At 42.2% G+C, this 22,607-nt stretch overlaps 1 long non-coding RNA gene across 1 annotated transcript; it reads left to right on the forward strand.

Annotated features, from left to right (window-relative positions):
- The first annotated feature begins 6,523 nt into the window (after nucleotides 1–6,523).
- Nucleotides 6,524–19,376, forward strand: LOC120240602. The gene is made up of 3 exons (XR_005530661.1): nucleotides 6,524–6,731; nucleotides 7,341–7,421; nucleotides 18,981–19,376. It is a non-coding gene; the product is annotated as an uncharacterized LOC120240602 (long non-coding RNA).
- Nucleotides 19,377–22,607: the final 3,231 nt, after the last annotated feature.

Genomic DNA, 22,607 nt, shown 5'->3' on the forward strand with positions numbered 1-22,607 from the left:
AACCTCTGCCCTCATCCTAGCCGGAAGAAACCAACTATCTTCAAAGTAGTAGTAAGCTATACCATATGCTAGAGAGGAATAGGTGCCATGGAGAAGATAAAGTAGGGAAGGGGGAATGTCCTGTGGGTGAGTGGATGGATGGATGGGTTGAAGTTGTAAATAGGTTATGGAGGTCCTCACTGAGAAGGTTCTCTTCAGAAAAGATTTGAAGGAAATGAGAAATCAAGGCAGAGAACTTCCAGGGCTAGGGCCATCCAGGCAGCGGGGAGAGCTAGTGCAAAGGCCCTGAGGTAGGAATGGATTTGGCTTGTTTGAGGAATTGCAGAAAGGTCAGTGGGGCTGGAGCATAGTGAGTAATAGAGGGAGGCTTAGGAGACGATGCCAGAGAGGTGGACAGGCATTGAATCATGTAGGAAATTAAAGGTCATAAAAACGTTTGGATTTTAAGTGCAGATCCCTGGGGGACCAAAAGATTATTGAGAAGAGGGTAGTTTGAGCTGGGAAGATGGAGACTGGGGTGCTTGAAGGTCAGGTTATGAAGAGTTTGAAGTTATTGATAGTGACAATGTCTAGCAGATGACCACAGGAATGAATGACAGGCAGATGGAGGACAAGCTCCTGGGAGGATTGTCAAGGATGGTGTAGTCTGGACGTGAGATTCCGAGCTGAGGTTTTGGGGCAGAGAAAGGGAGTGTAGTCTGGAAGCAGCAGTGAGGATCCCTGGAGGTAGTGGAGACGGAGTGGGGCACCCTCTGCACTTATGCTGACAGGAGGCTGGGGGAGGGTTGGCAACTGGGAGCCAAGATTCCCTCCAGGTGTGAAGTATGCTACTAAGAACTCCTATTTCTTTTAGTGAAACCTAACTAGGAGTATCACTGCTCAATGCTAGGTTTCTTAGTCTGGATGAAATTGAGCAAGGATGTTTCAGTTCTTTTCCCTAGACATGGAATAATAGGAATTAAAAGTTTATACTTGGTCTTTAGAGGCATATAGGGTTAAAACAGAGCCCCTCCTTACTGCTTGTGGGATTCTGTCTCAAGGTTCATCATCCCCTCTGATGGGCTGCCTCCAGAGCACAGAGGAAGACAAAGTTGACTTGGAAGGCATGCACTTGCCAGGAAAAGAACAAGAATGGGGGAGCGGGGGGGGGGAGCAGAGGAGGAGAAAAGAAGAAAAAGCATTTGCAAAGTCAATAGGAATGTTTCAAGTGGAATGAACTCCCTGCAAAAGTGACTCTCAGGAAGGCAGGGCCCTTTGTTCATTTGCCGTATAGACTGCAGTGGTTCTTCAAGAGTGTCTGGAGATCCCAGAGGTCCCCAGGGCCCTTTCAGGGGTGCATGAGAGATCAGGAGTATTTCAGTAATAATACTAAGATGTTATTGCCCTTTGCATTCTCTTCTCTCACAAGTGGACAGTGGAGTTTTGCAGCAGCTAATTGAAGTGTGATATCCCAGCAGACTGAACACAGAAGCAGATAGAGAAACTAGCTGTCTTTTTAAAGCCAGATAGTAAAGAAATCCATAAGAATGTAAAACAATGTAGTCAGTCTTCTCACTAAATGGCTTTTTAAAGTCTGGGAAATTTTTTCGCAAAAATATATTAACATTAGGAGGGTTATTGCAATGTTTAAATCAATTAGTAAATATTTTTGAAATTCCTATTTTAATTTCTAATACAATAAATATTGATAGGCATAATCCTTATAAACAAAAGCTCTTTGTGGTCCTTAATAGTTTTTAAGTATAAAGGAATCCTGAGATCAAACAGTTTGAAAACTAGTGGTTTAGTAGATAAGAGACCAGGCTCTGGAGTTAGTGTGCTTAGGCATGAACCCAGGTTTTGTGATCTTAGGCAAGTTACTTAACCTCTCTGAGAGTTGGTTTCCTTATCTGTAAAGTAGGCTATCTCCTACAGTATTATGAACAACAAATAGAGTAATATATTAGTGACGGTCTGCAGAGTGTTGGGCACAGAATGATCATTTCATAAGTGTTTACTATTTCATTATATAACTGATCAAGTATCTATTCTATGCATAACTGTGCTAAGTCCTGTGAAGGATGTAAAATGCATAGGTTATGAATCTGACTCTGAAGGGGTTTGCCGCCCTCTGAAGGGGAGAGATTTCTAAATTTATGGTTGACATCTTTGGTTTCAATTTCCAGCTCTACCCTTGACTAATGACCTGACCTTGAATGAACCACTTCTTGTGGGGTAAAGTCAGATAATAAAGCCGTCCACAATGGTCCACTGAAGAGAGAGTAAGCTCCCACTTGTATCTTTCAGGCATCACTGCCTGGCTCAGGTTAACCCTTTATCCTTCTCCTCAATAATTATGCTAAATCATTGCTTTCCATTTCCAGAACATACTTTTCCTCCTGAGATAATATAACTATGCCACTAGAGGGCACCCCCTGCCTTCTTATTTATTCAGTTGTTGCTTTTCTGTAATTTGGAACTCTTTTAGCTGAGTTGGATGGGAAGTGCAGATTCTGTCTCAGCTTGGTGAGTGTGGTAAGTTTTATCTGCAAATCCTGACACTGTTTTTATCAGTCAATACACACTTACTGAGACCTCTTGAAATGAAACTGGGGGAGAGGGATTGGCAGAAGGGAGACTGTATCCCCTGACATCGCTGCGCATCTCCTCTATTCCAGGGCTGTGCTAAGTGCCTCAAGTGAATCATGCAATGGAATCTCAGAGCAACACCAAGGGGTATTTTTAATAGCTGGGGAACCAGGCTCTGGTTAGTTAGGTAACTTGTATAAAGTCCATTGTGGTGGATCTAGTTCAAGCCCTGCAACTCTGAAAAAGGGAGTGTTACACACTGATCCTGGATGAAGAGGAGCCTCCAGAGATGGGGTAGATTAACTCTGTAGAGAAGTGTGTGCTGATTGCAGAGAAGGGCAAGAGCTGTGAACTGGAGAAGGGGAGGCCTGGGCCTCGTGGGAGGCAGGGTTTGGACAGAAGAAGACCAGAGAGCATTTGGTCAGGCAAAGGAATAACACTTGGTACAATGAAATCTGCTTTAGGGGCTCCTCAGCCCTGGCTGTAAGCCCTCAAAGTAAGGAGCAAGTCTCACTTTTCTAGGACAGTAGTTCTCAGTCGTAGCAGACACAAAACCCCCCTTACTGTCCTGATGTGAAATTCTAAGACGGTTCCAGATCTATGTTCACATGTATGCTTACATATAATACACAGGGAGGGACCTCATAACAGTCGAGTGTCAGGCCTGCCTATGTGCATACCCACCAAAACTGGCGGCACAACTTTCCAAGCTGTCCACCAGGGGGCGGCACACCTCTTCCGTGGCTGTGAACAGCTCGGGCCAAGTCTGCGGGGACTCCTCCTATGATGGCCTGATAGTTTCCCTGAGGGGCTCTGAGTGGTGAGGGCGGGGTTATAAAGACAGGAAGTCAGACTATGGAGCTGACGATCAAGTTAGTCGATTTCTGGTCTGAATACACCATGATTAGAGTCTTCTTCTGCTTTAAAATTGTAGTTATTGCCACTTGCTTAAAGAGTGACGATGAAGTAACATGTTTACTTCCGTTGAACTTTTCGAGGTTACTTTGCATCATAGCAAGTGATCAATATTCATTTAATATTTTCCTTAAATTCATTTAACTTTTCTTTAACCTAGATGCATATATTTAAATGGAAATTTTAAATTAAGGTATAAATGGAAAACTTGTATCACCTAGCATAATTAGAGGGTAACCTATAAAAAACAAAATACAACAATGTTGCCACATTCTTGCTGATTCCTACAGTGTTTCCCACCAAAGGCCCATTCTCTCTATAAAAAGGGAGTTTAACAAGTGTTGAAGAACTATTGCAGACATAGTCACACTGAATGGACAGAGTCTCCTTAATCAGGACTAAAAGAGGCATCAAGGGATATTTTTCTCAGTAAGAGAACCCATTTTATTCATCCGTTCATTCACTCATCATTTTCTTTGATAGAGAGCAGTGCAGAGCCTGATGCTGGAGTCTAACTCATGAACCATGAGATCATGACCTGAGCCAAAGTCAGACATTCAACTGACTGAGCCACCCAGGTGCCCCTGAGAATCCACATTATTTAGAGCTTTGTCTGTGTGCCCCTAAAATTATCCCCTATACAACAGTGGACAAAATGTCTCCCCCTCTGGGACCCTGGTTCAGCAGGTCAAGGGACAACTTACTAACTGTGTGTCCTCCACATGTCACTTACCCCTCTGGTTCTTTATGTCCTCAATATGAGAAGATTAGAAGAAACCTCTGCAGTTCTTCGGGACCTAATGGTTGAAGACTCTCTGAAGCCCTATTTTTCACTGGAAGACCTAGGACTTAAGGAAGGTATCCTTCCTTTTTGTGTTTAGAACTTTTGATGAAGGGCCCTGGAGAAAGTCAAGGGTTCTCACAAACCCCAACCAGCACTCTCTCCCCTGAGAGGCAGTTTAGCCTAACAGAACAGACCAGCTAACAACTGAGACTCTGGAGTCCAGGAGACCTGGATGTCAATCCTTGCTCTGCTCTTCCTGGTTTTGTGACTTTAACCAAGTTACTTCTTTGGCTTTACTTCTGTATCTATAAATAGGGATAGTAATAGTATTTATCCTTAGCGTGAAGATGAAATCATAATATGTATGTCAGGTACTTAGTATAGTGTCTGGCTCATATGTTAGCGGTTATTGTTGCTTGTTGTGGTTAATTCCTAGGATTTTTTTTTTTTTTTAAAGGAATTGGTAAACCTTAGAAATAAGCTATTGGGGGATGTGATTGGTGGCCCTGTTCCTAATATTTTTAAGCTGATAAATGAATATTATAGGTACCCAAGAAGGGAAGGCCTTGTCTGAGAAAGGTGAATGTGAATGTACAAGGTCGTTGCATCCACACGTGGCCTTGATGATGGGTTTAGGACTTTTAGAAAAGTTAAAAAAAATTTTTTTTTTCTTGTTTTAAAGCACTCAGCTTGTTTAAAGCTGAGTGACTTGTGGCTTTCTAGCCTCCAGGCTTCCTGTATCTCTGACTGGGCCCTGGGTGTAGGCACATGCAAGTGTGTGAATAGAACAGGAAAGTGGGGGGAACAGTAGTGGGGCAAGGTTTATCCCTGGGCCCTTGATCTGCCTTACCACCAAGGCAGGCCTGTTCTAGGCCAGGTGGGGGTGGGCAGGGTAACTGGGGCACTGGGAGCCTGGTGTTTGGAAGACCAGCACTGCTCATGCTTGCTGCCACTTCTGGTACATTCCAGACAAGGTAGCGTTTTCTTACCCAAGACACCTTGTTGGCATGACCATGTGAATGCTACCTAAATGCTACCGAAATGCTACCTAGTGCTACCCCAAAGAGAGAGTTCTGTTAGATAAGCTGTGGACCTGGATTTTCATTCTGACTTGACCACTAATGAGTTCCGTGACCTTTCTGAACATTTCTGCTTCTTCCTTTTTTTATTTGTAAAATGAAAGATCAAGTTATACCAGTGGTTTTAGAGTTATAGTTTATGTGTGGGTTTGGTAGGTAGGTCACAGAATCCTTAGACAAGCTGATGAAAATTAGACTTTTTCTACAGAAGAGTGCATGTCCCCACACATTTTATATAAAATTCAGGGTATTTTATGACTCCCCTGGAAACCCATCCTTGGATTCCAGCTTGCAAACCATTCTGTGCTTCATTCAGCTTACAAGCTTCTGTGAAGCCCATGGCTTCCAAGTTGATTTTCCTACTGAGCCCAAACCAAATGAAGAATCTGTCCATTTGTAAACAAGTGCTTAGCACATTCTCCCCTCCCTTTCAGCCAGCTGCAGCTCAGCAGGGCCGTGGAGAGATGTGCCACCAGGGCCTTTGCACACCCCATGCAGGTTATTCCCTGAACGAGGCATCCCCAGCTGATGGCCAAGCCTTTTCCTAATTCACACAAAAGCAGGAAATGGGCCAGTAGCAGATTGTGCAACATGTACTTGCACACCAAAATATAAGATGCAGTGGGACACTTTCTAGCCGAGGGCTTGCTGTCCCTTTGTGGACTCAGTAGACAGCGTTAATTAGTGGCTGCAGAGAAGGCTCACAATATACACTTAAAACTCAGGCAAGACTGGGTTCCTTGAATTACGACTCTTGTGGAAAGTAACTGGATTCATTGGAGTTCTCAGTTGCAGGTATTGTAAACCCATTCGCTGATTTGAGCAGAAAAGGAATTTATTGAAAGCATGTCAGGTGGTTCACAGTAATGTCAACATAGCTACAGCCCGGGTGCGAGATAAAGGACAGTGACAAGGGAGGTCAGGTGTCCCTCACAATAGCAGTCTGCATGATGACCCAGCCCCCGTCTAGCATAGACATCAGGCTAATGCTGCTGCCGCCAGGATCATGGGATGGAAGTTGTCTCCACTCCAGTTAAAAGGAAGTCTCTAGGGCCTTGTTTTACTGCCTGTGCACATCTGATTGGTTGAACCTGGGTCATGTGTTTAACTATCCCAGCTGCAAGGTACACTGGGAAAGTGAATGACTGACATTTCCCAATCTGTAGAGGGTGTGCTCTCTGCTTCCCACCAAGACCCTGAAGGAGGAGCCCCCCCCACCACCGCTGCCCAATAATTGAAGACAGCTCTCCCAAATCAACAGACATTCAACAGAAACAGAAACCAGCAGAGCTGGCTTCAGTAAAAAGGACTCTCAGAGGCTACAGAGTGTTTCGTGGCACCAAGGGCAGCAGGGAAGCCGGACCTCTGCAATGGCCTGGAACCAGGTACTTGAAAATCAGCAGAACTCTTCCCCCAGATGTCATCTCTGCATCTCTGTGCTGCTCCTTCATGTTCTCTCTCTGCATTCTGACATTTAATTTTTTCAGTTTAGGAGGCAAGTTCTTATGGTAAAAATGAGGTCTTTAAAGCTCTCAGGGTCCCTTCAGGAAGGAGAGCTAAGCACAAGAGATGGCTCCCAATCCCCTCACACCTTTGTTCAGCTACTCAGGATGGGTAGCTGTTCTACCTGGTTTTCACCCACTGTGGAGGTCACTTTAGATAACCTGAGTATCCCTCCTTAGGTCTCTCTGAAGCTGTGGTTAGAGGTCTTCCTCACATTCCTGGTGGAGGGTCTGGGGTCTCAGAAATTCAGTGACTTAAGATTCTGACTGGTCCATGAATGAGCTGGTACATGTACAGTGCTCAGGAGAGGCCTTAGTGCGTGGAAGACTCTGAACAGATGTAGTTATGTCCCTGGGATCTCCTTTCTTCCAAAGTGTATTTCTTTCCTCTTTTTTTCTTTCTCTTCCTTGGCTCATTCTGTCCCTTCTTCATTCATTTTTTTCCCCAAAAATATGTCCTGAAGGCCTTCTGTGTGCCTCGTTCCATTGTAGGTACTGAGAACTGAGAACTCCTCTCTGACCGAGGCTTTCATTTCAGTAGAAAGGAAGCAAACAAGACAATTTCTGATGGTGGTAAGTGCTCTGAAGAAACTAAACAGAGTGGCAGGGGCTGGTTCTGGGGGAGGGCTGCTTTGAAGGGGTGATTAGGGAAGATGCCTCTGGGGTGGTGTTTAGGAACTGAGACAGGAAGGATGAGAAGGAATAGCATGGGGAACAGCCCTGAGGTGAGAACATGCTGGAAGGAAGGAAGGAAGGAAGGAAGGAAGGAAGGAAGGAAGGAAGGAGCGAGTATGTGGTTGGAGCATGACGGGGTAAGTGTAATGGGAGATAAAAGTGGAGGGAAGGCCAAGGCCACATCAGGAAAGGCTCTGTAACAACATGCTTGATCTAAGCGCAAGGGATGGGGAAGCCACGGGAGCCATTTAAGTAGGGCCCTCTTGTGATCTGATTTACAGTAAAATTGATTTTATCAGAGAACCACAAACTGAGGGACATTCTAAAACCAAACAAAGCTAAACAACAAAGACAACCCAACTGACCTGTAATCGTCAAAAATGTCAAAGTCACAAAAGACAAAGAAGGGCCGAGGAACTGTTGCACATTAGAGTCATGGCAATCGAGTGCATTGTGTGGTCCTGGGCCATTTGTTTTTTGTTTTTTTTTTTTTAAAAGAACTTCTTTGTTGGCTTATTAGCTATAACTGTTTGTGTGTGTGTTTCTCTTCTCTTTTAGTGGTTACTTTAGAATTTATAGTATACATGTTTAGCTCATTGCACTCTACTTTGAGGTGATATTATTATCACTTGATACTTCACGTATGGTGTAAGAACCTTGAATAGTGTACCTGTGTTTCTTCCCCTTCCAGCCTTTTGTGCTATTACTGTCATACATTTGTACTTTCTAATACGTTATAAACCCCATATTACAACGTCATCATGTTGTTTAAACAGTCCATCGCCTCTAAAAAGATTGAACTAAGAAAACATGCCTCCCCACCTCCACCCCCTGTCCCCAGTGTTCTTCACTCCTTTGTGGGCTCCAGATGACCATCTTAGGTCTCATCTGTTGGCAGAACTTCTTCAATGTATTTCTTGAAGTATGCATCTGCTGCTAATGAACCCTTCAGCTTTTGTATGTCTGAAAAAGTCTTTATTGTGGGATTCTAGGTTGACAGGTGTTTTTCTTTCTTTCAGTACTTTAAAGATGAAATTCCACTGATATTCTTGAGGAGAAATCTGCTATTTTTCAATGAGGAGAAATCTGCTATTATTCTTATCCCTATTGTTCTGTGCCTAATGGCTTTTTCTTTTAATAGCTACTTCTCCTTGTACCCAACCACCCTCATGTTACTGATATTGAACAATTATATTATGATGTTTTCTTCATGTTTCTCCTGTTTGGGGTTTTTTGGCTTCTCATGTCTCTGGGTTGATAGTTTTTATCAACTTTAGAAAGTTTTCATCCATTTTTTCAAATAGTCTTTTCTTTCTGTGACTCCCCCCCCTTCTTTGGGCCTCCAATTACATGTATATTAGGCCTCTGAAACTGTCTCATAGTCCACTGATTCTCTTTTCATTTTTTTCCCAGCTTTTTACTTTGTGTATTTCCATTTTGTATGATTTCTACTACTGTGTCTTCTCTTTTACTAATATTTTTTCCAGAATTTTTAATCTCTCTTTTTTTTTTGAGTATGATTTTATATCTTTCCAAAATCATTAGTATAAATTCTTTGTTAGAACAAACCATATGGAAGTGTGGAGAATTCTTTTTACTTTTTTAAAATTTTTGAGAGAGAGAGAATGAGTCAGGGAGGGGCAGAGAGAGAGGGAGACACAAGATCCCAAGCAGGCTCCAGGTTCAGAGCTGTCACAACAGAACCAAACGCAGGGCTCAAATGCATGAACCGCAAGATAGTGGCCAGAGCCGCCAAAGTTGGGACGCGTAAGTGACTGAGACACCCAGGCTCCCCAGAAGGGTGGAGAATGCTAATGAAGATTTAAAAAATATATATCTTTTTGGAACTGCCAAAAATTAGCATGATAAAAGTTGCCATATAAAGTAATATTCGAGTGGTGCCTGGGTGGCTCAATTGGTTAAATGTCACACTTTGGCTCAGGTCGTGATCTCACAGTTTGTTGTTTGACAGCCCAGAGCCTGGAACCAGCTTCAGATTGTGTGTCTCCTCTCTCTCTGCCCCTCCCCCACTCATGCTCTGTCTCTCTAAATAAACAGATAAATAAAAATAAACATGAAAAAATAATATTAGAGAATATAATATTTATTTCTCTTTAATAACAAAGCAGAAACAATATGCCCATATGCATGATTTTTGCCTAAACCATTCCTCAAAATTGGACTAAAAAAGTCCTTCTTTTAAAGATTTCAGGAGGAAAAATAGTTCTAATAGCCCTCTTGGATGATCATTATGTTTTAATTTTAGCACATAGTTTCTTAGATCTTTAACAACTTCATCTGGTGTTAATTGAGGTCCATTTCCAAGAGCGATACCTAAACTGTTTTATCTAATAATTTGTATAAAAATATTTCATTACTGCCTTATTATTACATAACTAACCCTAAGAAGAAGCACTATTATGTAACAGGGAAATATCTCTGAATGCCAATATACTTTGCTCCTAGTTTGGATTCTTTCATTAAATAGTTATGAAACTTTGAGGGAATCCATTAACCTCTTTTGGCTTCTTTGCACTCATTTGTTTAAAACAATGAGTTTTAAAAATATGTCTTGATTACTTTTTTTAGAAAGGAAAGGACTGTGGAGAAAAAGTAGGGGAAAAAAGGAATATCTATAGACAGATATGATTATCCAGAATCATATTTGAATTTTTAGATTTTTCTAATCTGCTCTTAACCCCATCCAGTACAATTTTCAGATATAGTTTTCAAATCTAGAAGTTCGACTTGAGTCTTAAAAATATATTCTCTGACTATACTTAACTCTGAGTGTATAGACTACTGCTATAGTAGATGTCTTCATATTTGTCTGTTAATTCTAACATATGTGTCCCTTCTGCACCAGTTTCAACTGATTGTTCTTTCTCTTCTGTATGGGTCTCATTGTTTGCATGCCTGGTAATTTGTTATGGGATGCCAGACATTGTGAATTTTAACTTTTTGCGTGCTGGATAGTTTTCTTTTCCCATAGGAAATGTCTTGAGCTTGGCTCTGGGATGCAGTTACTTACAAACAGATTAATCCTTTAAGAGCTTTTAAGAGTTGTTAAGGCCAGGGCAACATCTAGTCCAGTGTTAATTATAGCTCTTGACTAAGGTAAGACCCTTCTTTTTATTCTACCAATGCCCCATGGATTATGATGTTTCCCAGCCTGTTTGGTGGGGCCACCAGGCACTAGCTATGCTGATGCCAAGTGAATGATAGATACTCTTCCCTTGAATTCTTTCTGGTGGTTCTTCCCCTGGCCTCGAATAGCTTTCTCACAGGCCTGCCATGATCAATACTCTTCTGAACACTTAAGTGGGACACTGTGTACAGCTCTGGGGCTCTCTCTGTACACCTCCTTCTCTCTGGTCTCTCTTGTGACCTTTAGCCACTAAGGACTTCAAGCACTCTCAGATCTGTCTTCTCAACTAGAGGTATTTGCTGGGTTGTTCCTTCCCATGTCATGGCCTGGAAAGTTTAGTAAGGTAGTGAGTTAGGGGCAATTGTGGGACTTCCCTCAACTGTCTCCCATCTCTAAGGTATCACTGACTTTCATCACCTCATGTCCAGGGTCTTGAAAACCTTTGTTTCATATATTTTGTTTGGTTTTTCAGTTGTTTCATGTGGGATGGTAAATCTAGTTCCAGTTACTCCATCGTGGCCGGAAGTAGATGTTCTTCTGTTGGTTTGGCATTATTTAAAATAAAAAGTTAAAAAAATCTAGTTGCTGTGTGTATGGAAAGAATAGAAGCAGGAGACATATGGTTGAGGGAGAAAGAATGGTCATTTGGAATTGGCTGGTGATAGTGAAGTTGGAGAAAAACAGTTGCCTTGGCAATTTGTTTCATAAATAGAATTTACATGACTGGCTGGTGGATTAGATGGGCAGAAATGGGTGTGAGACTTGGTGGGAGGGGGAACAAAGGAATCACGATGGTCTTCTCATCCCTCCTTCTTGACCTGTTGCCTCCTGGGTTTTAAACCAAGTTCTCAATTCAAACCAGCAATATGGTATTTCAAGAATATGCTTCCAAGGGGTGCCTGGGTGGCTCAGTCAGTTAAGCATCCAACTCTTGATTTCGGTTCAGGTCATGATCTCATGGTTTGTGAGTTTGAGTCCCCCATTGGGCTCTGCACTGAGAGTCCAACTTTTTGGTATAGTTCCTAAACCAAATGGCACCATCCAGGTAGTATTTCCTAATTGGAAAGCTGGATGTTCACGAAGCCTTCATAAGCTGGTTGGCCACTTCATGCCTCATGCACTCAAATGTATAACATGGTCAATGAATACAGAATAAAATCATTGGTACTTGTGGAAAATATTTGCTCTAAAGTTGTATAGACTTCCTAAGTTTCTACTCTTCAAAGGTAACATTTATATTGGTTAAAACCTCCCTATTAACTGCGATTTCCAGAGCCAATTTTCCTTTTGTGGAAGGAAACATATGGCATCTGTTGACAGACTTTGCCCTGTGGGTCATTATTAAGGTTGTGCTAGATGAGTCCATGACAGGGCTTTTCTTCTCATCATCTTTTATTTTTCATTTTTAAAGATTTTTAAAAATTATTTTTAAGTAATCTCTGCAGTCAGAATGGGGCTTGAACTTACAACCCTGAGGTCAAGAGTTGCATGTTCCACCAGCTGAGCCAGCCAGCTGCTCCCTCACCACCTTTTTTAAGTCCTTTTATTTTTTAAAACTTTTTAAAAATGTTTATTTTTGAGAGACAGAGAGAGAGAAAGCAAGAGGGAGGGAGGGACAGAGAGAAAGGGAGACACAAGACACAGAATTCAAAGAAGGCTCCAGGGTCTGAGCTGTCAGCACAGAGCCCAATGCGGGGCCCCAACTCATGAACTGCTAGATTATGACCTGAGCCGAAGTCAGATGCTGTGTCACCCTGGTGCCCCATCACCTTTTAAACGGTAAATCTAGTTTGGTCAAAAGAGGTATCCTAAAGAGGACAGTGATACCCTGGTCCTCAGTCAGTGATGTTGGACCAGGCATTTGACCCCAAAGTGGCCAATTGATGGGTTTGTAGCAGTCTGTGATGAGGCCTCTTGTGAAAAGATGGGGTAGGCCACTGGAATCTCTCTTTACTGAGAGCTTTGATGTAAGAAATATATGAGAGGAATCCAGACTGGTCCTGAGGTGGCAGATGTACATTACCCTTTTTAGTGCATACTCAGTCACTTGCAATAACTTGTTTGCCATGCCTGTTCCTAGAGCTCAGCTCTGGAGATGCAGATTACATGGCTCTGCATTGGGGCTTGGGAATTGTATGGTATTTTAAACCACCCCTGGGAGATTCTGATGTGTCTGTCTGGTCCAGGACCACATTTTTGTTCTTCATGTAAAAGTTGCAAGTATAGTTGTAAGAAATTCTGTGTACTCTTTCACCAGATTCACCAGCTGTAAACATTTTGCCACATTAGCTTCTCTCTCTCTCTGTCTCATTCTCTCTCCACAGACAAGACACACATTTTTTCCCCTGAAATGAAAGTAGTTTGTATATATCAAGCCCCTTTATTCCTAGATCCTTTAGAATGTATTTCCTAAGCAGAAGGCTATTCTCTTACACAACCATGGTAGAGTGCCCCATTTCAGGAAATCTAACATTGATACAATACTCTTCTCTCCTCTTTAGTTGTTCTTCCAATCTCATCAGTATTCCTGAATAGTGTCTTTAATCCAGTCCAGGGGCCTACCCAGGGTCATGAATTACACTTAATTGTCATGTCTCTTTAATGTCCCAGGGATCAACTTTTGCGAAACACTGCCGTGAGAAGCATTGGTAGGGGAAGGAGAGAGAGTGATCTTCCCTAAAAGAGCTGAGTCACAGCAATGGCAGGGCAGAGACCTTAGGGCAAGGGCTACCTCCTGCGCTGCTATTCTTGCAGCCTCCTTGGATCCAGAGCCAGTTTCTATAGAAGGCTCCAGCTCTTCTGCTGCCTCACTGCAGGTCTTTGGTTTCCCTACATGACTAGACTTATTAATTCTCTTGTACTTTCTCCTCCACTTCTATGTTAAAGGCAAACAAGTAAGTGTCCATAATGTGCAACTGAGAGTGGGGAAGGAGAAGAAAAAATGAAAGGAAGAGAGTGGGAGAGAGAAGTAGAAAAAGAGAATAAATCAAGCTATCCTGCCTGTAGACCCACAAAATGCTAGATGACCTTGGGCAAGTTACAAAACCAAGTTTCAAGCATCAGAACCAACATTGGAATAAAACCAGCTCTTAACTTTCTATGTCTTGAAAGTGAGAGAATTATTATAAGAATCTTGGGAGCTATTATTGTCCGAGGAAGGGATGGGAGAAATCTGTAGACAAGGTTCTGTAACTTACAAATGTCCCACCTTGTCACACCAAGATACTCACCTTCACATGGATTTTGCATTGCTGTTTTATTTTGTTTTGTTTTTAGAGGGAGAAAGAAGGAACTCAGTGCACATGACCTTGATGGGGCTGAAAAAAATCCCTAGTTAGAAATCTGATACAAAAGCAAACTCATTGTTTTCCATCCAAACTTGGTTGCAAATCATTGGCCTGACTATTGCTTTTGCACAGTCTTGGTGGGGCATCTCCCCAGGCCATGTGCCCAGACGTAATCCTCCTAAGTGTACACACTGAAGCTACAAGAGCAAGGTCTGTACTGGGTCATGCTGGTGCTGACAAATGCCCAAAGAGTGATGTCTGTGCACAAACTCCTAGCACCATCCAGCATGACCTGGTCCTACTGTGGCCTCCTTTCTTCTCACTCCCCACCTCCCCATCTCCATCCCACCAAATCACACCTCTTTACCTCCTCCACATCTACTGTCAACTCTGGAATATTGTTTCTTGGCTCTTTGTCTACTTGAATCCTTCTGTTTCTATTCTCAGCTTTGAAGTCTTTTCCTAAGGCTTTACTGACACCCAAGCTTGGAGAAGGTGCCCCTACTGGAAATCTCAATCTCCCGTAAATTCTCCAGTCCCAGCACGATTGTGATTGTTAACCTGCCTAGACTGCACAATAGATTTTAAGGACTACAAGATCAAGCAATATGTTTCCTTTTCTTTTTTTTTTTTAAATTTTGTTTTAATTCCACTTAGTTAACATACAGTGTTATATTAGTTTCAGGTGTATAGTATAGTGATCCAACAATTCCATACATCACCTGGAAGAGCTGTGTTTTCTTAACCGTTACCTTTCTGGCTCATGGCTTAGTACTTAGCACACAGTAAGTGCTCAGTAAATATTTATGGGATGAATTAAAGAGAAGCTTGCTCAGATCCCCTGATGGTTTGGAAGTTAAAACAGAGTGGATTGTGTTTGGTGACATTATACTCACATGAACCCCCCACTGCTCCCTCCTCCTGGTATGGAAAACTCAGATTTATTGCGTTAACTAGAAATCTGGAGTTTGTCTTCAGCTTCCTCCTCACCTCCTCAGCTTCTTCCTCGCTTATCCACAATGATACATCCAAACCCTAGCTAGTCCACATCCTGGGATCTCTCAGGCTTCATCTTCCTTTTTTCATTCCCACTGCCACTGCCGTTATCACGTCTTTGTTAGATCAAGAAATTCCATTCTTCCTCAGCTTTCAGAATCAGTTTATTTTGGAAGCTCTTCATCACAGCTTTTGAAGTCTTACCCTGATGGACCCACTGTGTCTTGGGATGCGGGTACCAACACTGGGCTCTTGGCCATTCCTCAGGTGCCTGGTGCCGCATTCTCTTGATTCATGCTGCTTCCTCAGCAAGGATTTCCTTCCTCTCCCCCCCAACTGAACCTGCCTACCTATCTTGCAAGTCTTAGCTTAGATTCCTCTTCTAAACTTCTTAAGAGTGAGAATAACCCTTCCTTTCCAAATCTGTTTTGTTCCTGAGTTCAGATAGCAAGTTTGGATAGAAAGGGGTATGGATTATCAAAAACTAAGAGGTTCCTGGTTTTGGAAGAGCAAGTAGCTAGAGTTCAAATGGAGAAATATACACGTCATAGTGTCTTTCTATGAGTACACGCAGTAGCCTGTGCTCATTGCCATTTGCTAAGAACCAGGCCTGGGCACTTCACCTGCCTTCCTTTGTTCTTCACCACAGCAGTTTGGAATGAGGCCAGGGAACAGGCTCTTGATCCTCATTTCACAGATAACAAAACAGAGGTTCAGGGAGGTGACCTGATTTCCCCATAGTTGCCCAGGGGTAGATGCTTGGCACACTTCCCTCCAGTGTGTGAGATGGTAACTACCATGCCCTACTAAAGAAAGGATCTAGCCTCAGGCCCCTCCACATGGCTAGTCTGTAGTCCTTGCACATAGTCAATGCTTGCACATAGTCAATGCTCCACAGCCTTTGAAATGGGGGAATTCTCTCTAATTAGTATTGACAGAATATGATCTTTCATTATCTTCTATCATTAATATTGATAGCAATATGGTACATAGATGTGGCCCTTTTGTTTATTTAAATAGAAGTTCTGCACATGAGTAATAGAAAAATTAAATAGTACAAGAGTATATAGAATGGAAATGAGGCTTTGTTCCCTCTCATTCAGGCTGCCTTGTCTAATCCCCTGAGGCAACCTCTGGTAACAGTTTCTTGTTTATCCTTCTGGAAATATTCCATGTATAAATCAACATATGTGAATATAGATTTCTCTAAAAGAAACACAAGTGGGAGTCTACTATGCATTGGTCTGCATCTTGATTTTTTTCATTTAGAAATGGGTTCTGGAGGGGTGCCTGGGTGGCTTAGTCGGTTAAGCGTCTGACTTTCTCTTAGGTCATGATCTCGCGGTTCGTGGGTTCGAGCCCTGCATCGGGCTCTGTGCTGACTGCCAGCTCGGAGCCTGGAGCCTATTTCAGAGTCTGTATCTCCCTCTCTCTCTGACCCTCCCCTGCTTACGCTGTCTCTCTCTCTCTCTCTCTCTCCTAGAAATAAATAAAAATATTTTTTAAAAAGTCATTAATAAAAAAAAAAAAGAAAAAGAAATGGGTTCTGGAGAATGTTCTATTCCACACGTACAGATCTGCATTCACTTTAAGGGCATCTGGTATTCTAGAGACTGAGTGTGCCCATGATTGAGTTAATGAACACTATGGTGATGGACACTTACCTTGTTTTTCCTATTTTGCTATTACAAACAACGCTGCAAAGAATACCCTGTCACACCTTTCTCATCCTCATGGTGAGTGATTGTATCCCCTCATATACAAATGTGTACCATTAGGGAGTAACTCTGAGCAATTGTTCCCCTTTTTAAAAAAGGAGACCAAGGCACAGAGGTTTTAAAAGATATTTTCAAAGGAAGACAGGTCAGAAGCCTCTAGGTTTCAGAACAGGGTCATATAAGGTTATAAATATGGAATGATTATGGTTTTTGCCCCCCATTAGTAAAAAAATCACCAATTAATATAACAAAAAAGTTCAGAAGTTTCCTCACAGAGACCACCTCAATGCTTTGTTCAAGTATCTGTTGCTTTTAAAGCATTCCTTTTTTGGTGTCCCTGCTTTTCTGAGACCCTAATTAGGGGCTCAGCCTGCCTCCAGTACTGGCTAGAGTGAGGGATGACACAGCAGGAGGACCCCAGGCCCTGGGATTGACCAGGGACAGGGTGGAACTGAGCCTGAATTCACAGCCCTTGGCCCAGCTGCCTACTCCCCAGATGAACAAACCGAGACTCAGATGTCATATGGCTGTCAGAAAATAATTGATACCATCTCAACGCAGACCTCCCAACTCCTAGACTGGTGGCATTTTTAAGTATGTGAAACCCGAGGCAACCACCCATATAGAAGTGTGGCCCTAATGCTTTATTTTTATTTCACAAGTGCAAACAGCATCAAGAGACTCACGAGCCTGCTCTAGGTCGATAGCACGTTAAATGTCAGCTGCCGTCTGCCTTGAAAGGATCCATTACCCAAGGTGGACATATGATTTATGTGGTTCTGTTAAGAGATGTGGAGAGTGACAGTCACTGGGTCCCCAGGGCCTGGTGTGTGCTGCCCATCACTCAGGCACTCTGGTAGCCTGGAGGATGACTGTCTGCTGCCTCTCCGATAACATTTCACGGCTGGCTATTATCTCTCTCGTGCCTGTTGACGTGGCTTTGAGAGTTCCCAGCCACTGCACTGATCAAGGTAAGATCTGAGCCGGCAATGCTTCCTGTTGAAAGAACCTTACAAGTCAAAACTTGCCAGAGATCATGCATGGCAGCTTGGGTGGCTGCTGTGAGTCCTTGGGGACAAAGAACCTCCTGGGAGCTCTTTGGGCTTTACGAGCACATGACCCACCTATTTATTTATTTTTTTCATTCTGGCCCATGTGCAGACAGCATCGTGTGGTGCTTAAGGGTAAGCCAAGACTGAAAAATATCTGGATTCAAATGGTACCTTCACTGCACACTACAAGGTGGCCTTCTCAGCCTGGAGCAGGCTCATAATTCTCTTGACATTGTGTGCTCATGTGAAAATAAAGCTCAAGATTTCAGATTATAGTGATTTATTAGTGGCTTTCAAGGATTTCACTAAGTGCTAGTGAATCCTAATGCATTCAAAAGGCCACTGGCATGAATGGAAATCTTAGTTGAAGCTTAGTAGGTAAAAGCATGGTTCTGGAACCAGGGTGCCTGTATTTGGATCCATGCTGTGGACTCTCCCCCCTCCTACTGTGTGATCTTGGACAAATTACTGAACTGCTCTGAGCCCAAGTTCCCTCAGTCCTAAAAAGGAGTAAGTAACAATTGTACTCACTTAACTCACAGATTATTATGAGGATTGCTTGAGATGTGTGCAGAGTGATTCAAACAAATCACATGAAATATGCCCTATGGTTATAGGTAAAGGTCTTGTTTGGAATGGTAACTATATCTCTAACTCTTCTCCTTTCTCCAAATACAGTATATATTTCCTTTTTTCTATACTCTAAAATACTTTAATTGTTAAAAAGATATGTGTAATAAAATATGCTCACACCTATGTGCGATTCACTCATATCCATTAAGCTTGTCCTGTGTGCCATTTACTGTGTTCAGATGACAGCTACCATGATAAATCAGAAAGTTATGTGATATGTTAGAAGGTGACAAATATGGTGGAAACATGGTGGCATGTGGATACAGGAAATAGGAGGTCCTGGGGGGGGTGCTATGCAAACTGTGGGGCACCTCCTTGTGAAGGTGATGTTTGCTCAGAACCGTGATGGAGTGAGTGGTGGAGAAGAAGAAAGTTCTGAGGACCAGCATGGAGGCCTTTGTCACTCACTGGAGAGGGCAGGGCTGATGGTAGAAAATAAGTTCCCAGAGCTGAGAGATGGGGGGTGGGTGCAGATCTCACTGGGTCATTCAGGCCATTGGAAGGGTTTTCACTTTTGCTCTGAATGAAACCAGGTTCCATTGAAGATTTTTGACATAGTGTGACTGAAGACTGACATCTGATGTAATTTTAGAACAGTAATTTAAAAAATTTACTCTTTTCAGAATTGGTCATTGAGACAAAAACATCTAGGAAGCAACCTAAATGACCATGAGGAAGGTGTTGGTCATATAAAGGCAGCTGGAGAAAAGAAAGCTCGTCTTACATGAATAAGATCCGTGCTATGGACTGAATGTTTGTATCCTTCTGCCCCCAAATGTGCATGTTGAAAGCCCAGTCTCCAATGTGATGGCATTGAGAGGTGAGACCTTTAGAGAGGTAATTAGGTCATGGTGGTAGAATCCTTATGATGAGATTAGTGCCCTTAGGAGAAGAGACAGCTTGCTTTTTCTCTCTGCTCTCCATCATATGAGCCTTCTATTTGCAAACCAGGAAGAGGGTCCTCATCAAGAACCTGACAGTGCTGGTACCCTGATCTTGGATTTCCAGCCTCCAGAACTGTGAGAAATAAATATGTGTTGTTGAACCCACCAAGTGTATGGTATTCTGTTACACAGCCCAAATTGACTGAGACAATACGATATCTAAGGTGTGTTTGTTGTCAAGTGAACAAATGCATGGTGAGATGTTTTGTATCTTGCATGTATACAGAGATCACTGTGTTTGCATGAAGTATCTCTGAAAAGATATGTAGTAAACTGGCAGTCCATGGGAGCTTAGAGCCTTTGGAGAATGGAGCTAGTATGATACTTCCTCTTTTGTATTTTGAGCCATGTCAATATATTACCTATTCAAAAAAGAATGATCAAAAGTAAAGTTTGTATATAAAGAAGTTAAGAATTACTCCCCTCTTCCAGTGCTACCCCCCTGAGAAAACCAAAGATGTGTATTTTTTCACATATTTCTTTATCTTTAAATATGAATATACGAAACACATCTATGTTTTCTTGAAATGAAGAAGTCAACAAGAAATGGGATTATGTTATGTTCATTATACAACTTGCCTTCCCCCCTGCTTCACAAAACTCCATGGCAATTCTCCAGACCAAACCAACAAAACTAACCTTTGTTATTACTTGTGATAATAGCAAAAGCATCCATCATATGAATGTGCCATAGTTTACTTAACAGTCTCTAGCTGGAGCACATGTAAGTTGCTTTGTATTTATGTGCTTGTGTGTGCCTTCTCTGACAGAGCTGCCATGAATATCTTTATATACCTTTCAACTTCTTTTGGATACTCTATCTCAGCTGTTTGGGGAGTCCTATGGGGTGGGCGAGTCAGTTAACCTTCTTCCCACTTATGCAACTTTGCAGTAGGTCATATGAAAATCTGGGCTTTCGTCCAGTTCTACCACTCACCAACTCATTGTGTAACTTTGAGCAAGTCTTTCCCCTGTCTGTATCTCAGTCTTTCCAACTGTCAAAGGGAGAATTGGACTAGGTGAACCCGAAAGGGCTTTCTCTTTCTAGGATCCTAATGGAATTGCAAGTTTCACAAGGGGAAGGGACCATGTCTGTTTTATTCACTATTGTTTCTTGAATATTAAGCACGTAGTAGACCTATAATGAACATTTGTTGAACAAACAGATGAATGATTCTTTTTCTTATTTAAGGTCATGAAGCTCTATCATTGCAGAGTGATGTGAGCTCGTGTCTTTTTCCTCTACATCACACTGCCTCTTACCTCAAATACCCTTGACCTTTACATCTTGCAACCACATGATCTTTTGTTCTTCTCCTGATACTCATGTGATGTGTGTTTCACTGTCAATGTGTCTTTTACATATTAGGTCAGGGTTCTAATCTTAGTGCCATCATTTACTACCTGTGTGTCCCTGGGGCAATTTGGCCCTGTTTCCTCCTCTATAAATAGGAATGGGAGTTTAGTATTTACCATGCAGATGTGCTTTGAGGTAAATTCTCTAAAAGAATATGTGTGAATTGCCCGGCAAAGTCCCTGGTGGACAGTGGATGCTCAGTACATGGCTGCAGTTGTGGTCTGAGCAGGGTGTAGCCTAAATGATGGGCATTTCAACTTGACAAGTCTATTAGATGGGAGAGACTGGCTTAAGTGCTGTGGTGCTTTAAAGTTGTGTGATAACCTGCCCTGTCCTTCAAGTAGCTCATCAGAAAATCTGAGAGACATCAATTTCATAGTGCAATTTTACCAAATGGTTAAATACATTGTTGCAAATCATATTTCTTATTCTCTCTCTTTGAGTAGTTACTGAATTTAAAGACACAACGTAGAGTTTTATGCATTTGATTTAGTTTCTGTGCTTTTCTTAGTCCAAATACCTGGACCATTTTTCAAGTGATCGTTTTAGAAGGTATCTTAGAAATTGGAGTGGGTTCAACAATAGCTAAAACATGGAAAGAGCCTAAGTATCCATCAGCAGACGAATGGATCAAGAAGATGTGGTTTATCTATACCATGGAATACTAGATGACAATGAGAAACAATGAAATCTGGCCATGTGTAGCAACATGAATGGACCTTGAGGGTGTTATGCTGAGCGAAATAAGTCAGGCAGAGAAGGACAAATATCATATGTTTGCACGTATAGGAGGATTAGGAGGAACTTAACTGAGAAACAAGGGGGAGAAGAAGGGGGGAAATGAGGGAAAGAGAGAGAGGCAAACCATGAGAGACTCTTGAATGCTGACAAAAACTGAGGACTGATGGATGTCGGGGGGGAGGGGGGAGATGGGCATGGAGGAGGGCACTTGTGGGGATGAGCACTGGGTGTTATGTGGAAACCAATTTGACAATAAACTGTTTGTAAAAAAAAAAAAAGAAATTGGAGTGGGTTGAAATAGTTGAGATATTAAAGGTTGAAGGTAGCTGAAGGCTTATTTCTTTTCATTTTCTTCAGAGAAAGAGGGTTTGAGACTCAATCAAATTCTAATGTAGATAATGCCTAGAACGTTCAAAGAGAAAGAAATGCAAAGGATTATTCATCTCAGAAAAGTGAATCAATTAGAGCTTCTTATGTGCAATTTACAGAAGGCCAGACCAAACTGGATTAAATAACAGTTTATTGCTTCATGTAACCAAATTGTGTAGCAGTAGGCTAGCCTCAGGTGGGCCTGATCCAGGCCTTATTATGATAGCCAAATAGCTATGGCAGCCACAGCCCCACATTCGTATACTGTATCGTCTAGTGGGTAGGAGAGAGTTTCTTTAGGAGACTCTTCCCAAGCCTCAGAATCACTTCTCTCTCATTGGCCTGAATGGGTCATATGTCCTTTCCTGAGCAAATCATCATTTCTTGCAACAGTGATTTAAGCCAATTAATGACCACCTCTGAAGGGGAGTATAGGATCAATCCCACTCAACATAATAGAGTTGAGAACAGGGGAGTAGTGATTTCATTAAGGAGATCCAAAATAGTGTTTGGGAAGGAAATGGATGCTAGGTAGCCAGTACATAATAACCATCTATGAGTATTATCAATCATTCATTTATGGAGTACCCTACTATATGTTGGCCATAGTTATAAACATTTTACACATACCAATTCATTTGGTGCTAATGAAAACCCCATAAGATACAATTTTTTTCCTATCCCTGATAAGGCAACAGAGGGGAAAGAAGTCAAGTGAGTTGCCCGTTTGATGAGTATAAGTGAAAAACTTCAACCTGAGCAGTCTGGCTTCAGATGCTTTGCTTCAATATTACACCATGGTTTTTACCAGACCCAGGTTGGGACTTTAAGTAATTCTC

Source organism: Hyaena hyaena, unplaced genomic scaffold (genome assembly GCF_003009895.1).
Source record: "Hyaena hyaena isolate Hyena2069 unplaced genomic scaffold, ASM300989v1 scaffold_253, whole genome shotgun sequence".
In the NCBI taxonomy this organism is placed as follows: domain Eukaryota; kingdom Metazoa; phylum Chordata; class Mammalia; order Carnivora; family Hyaenidae; genus Hyaena; species Hyaena hyaena.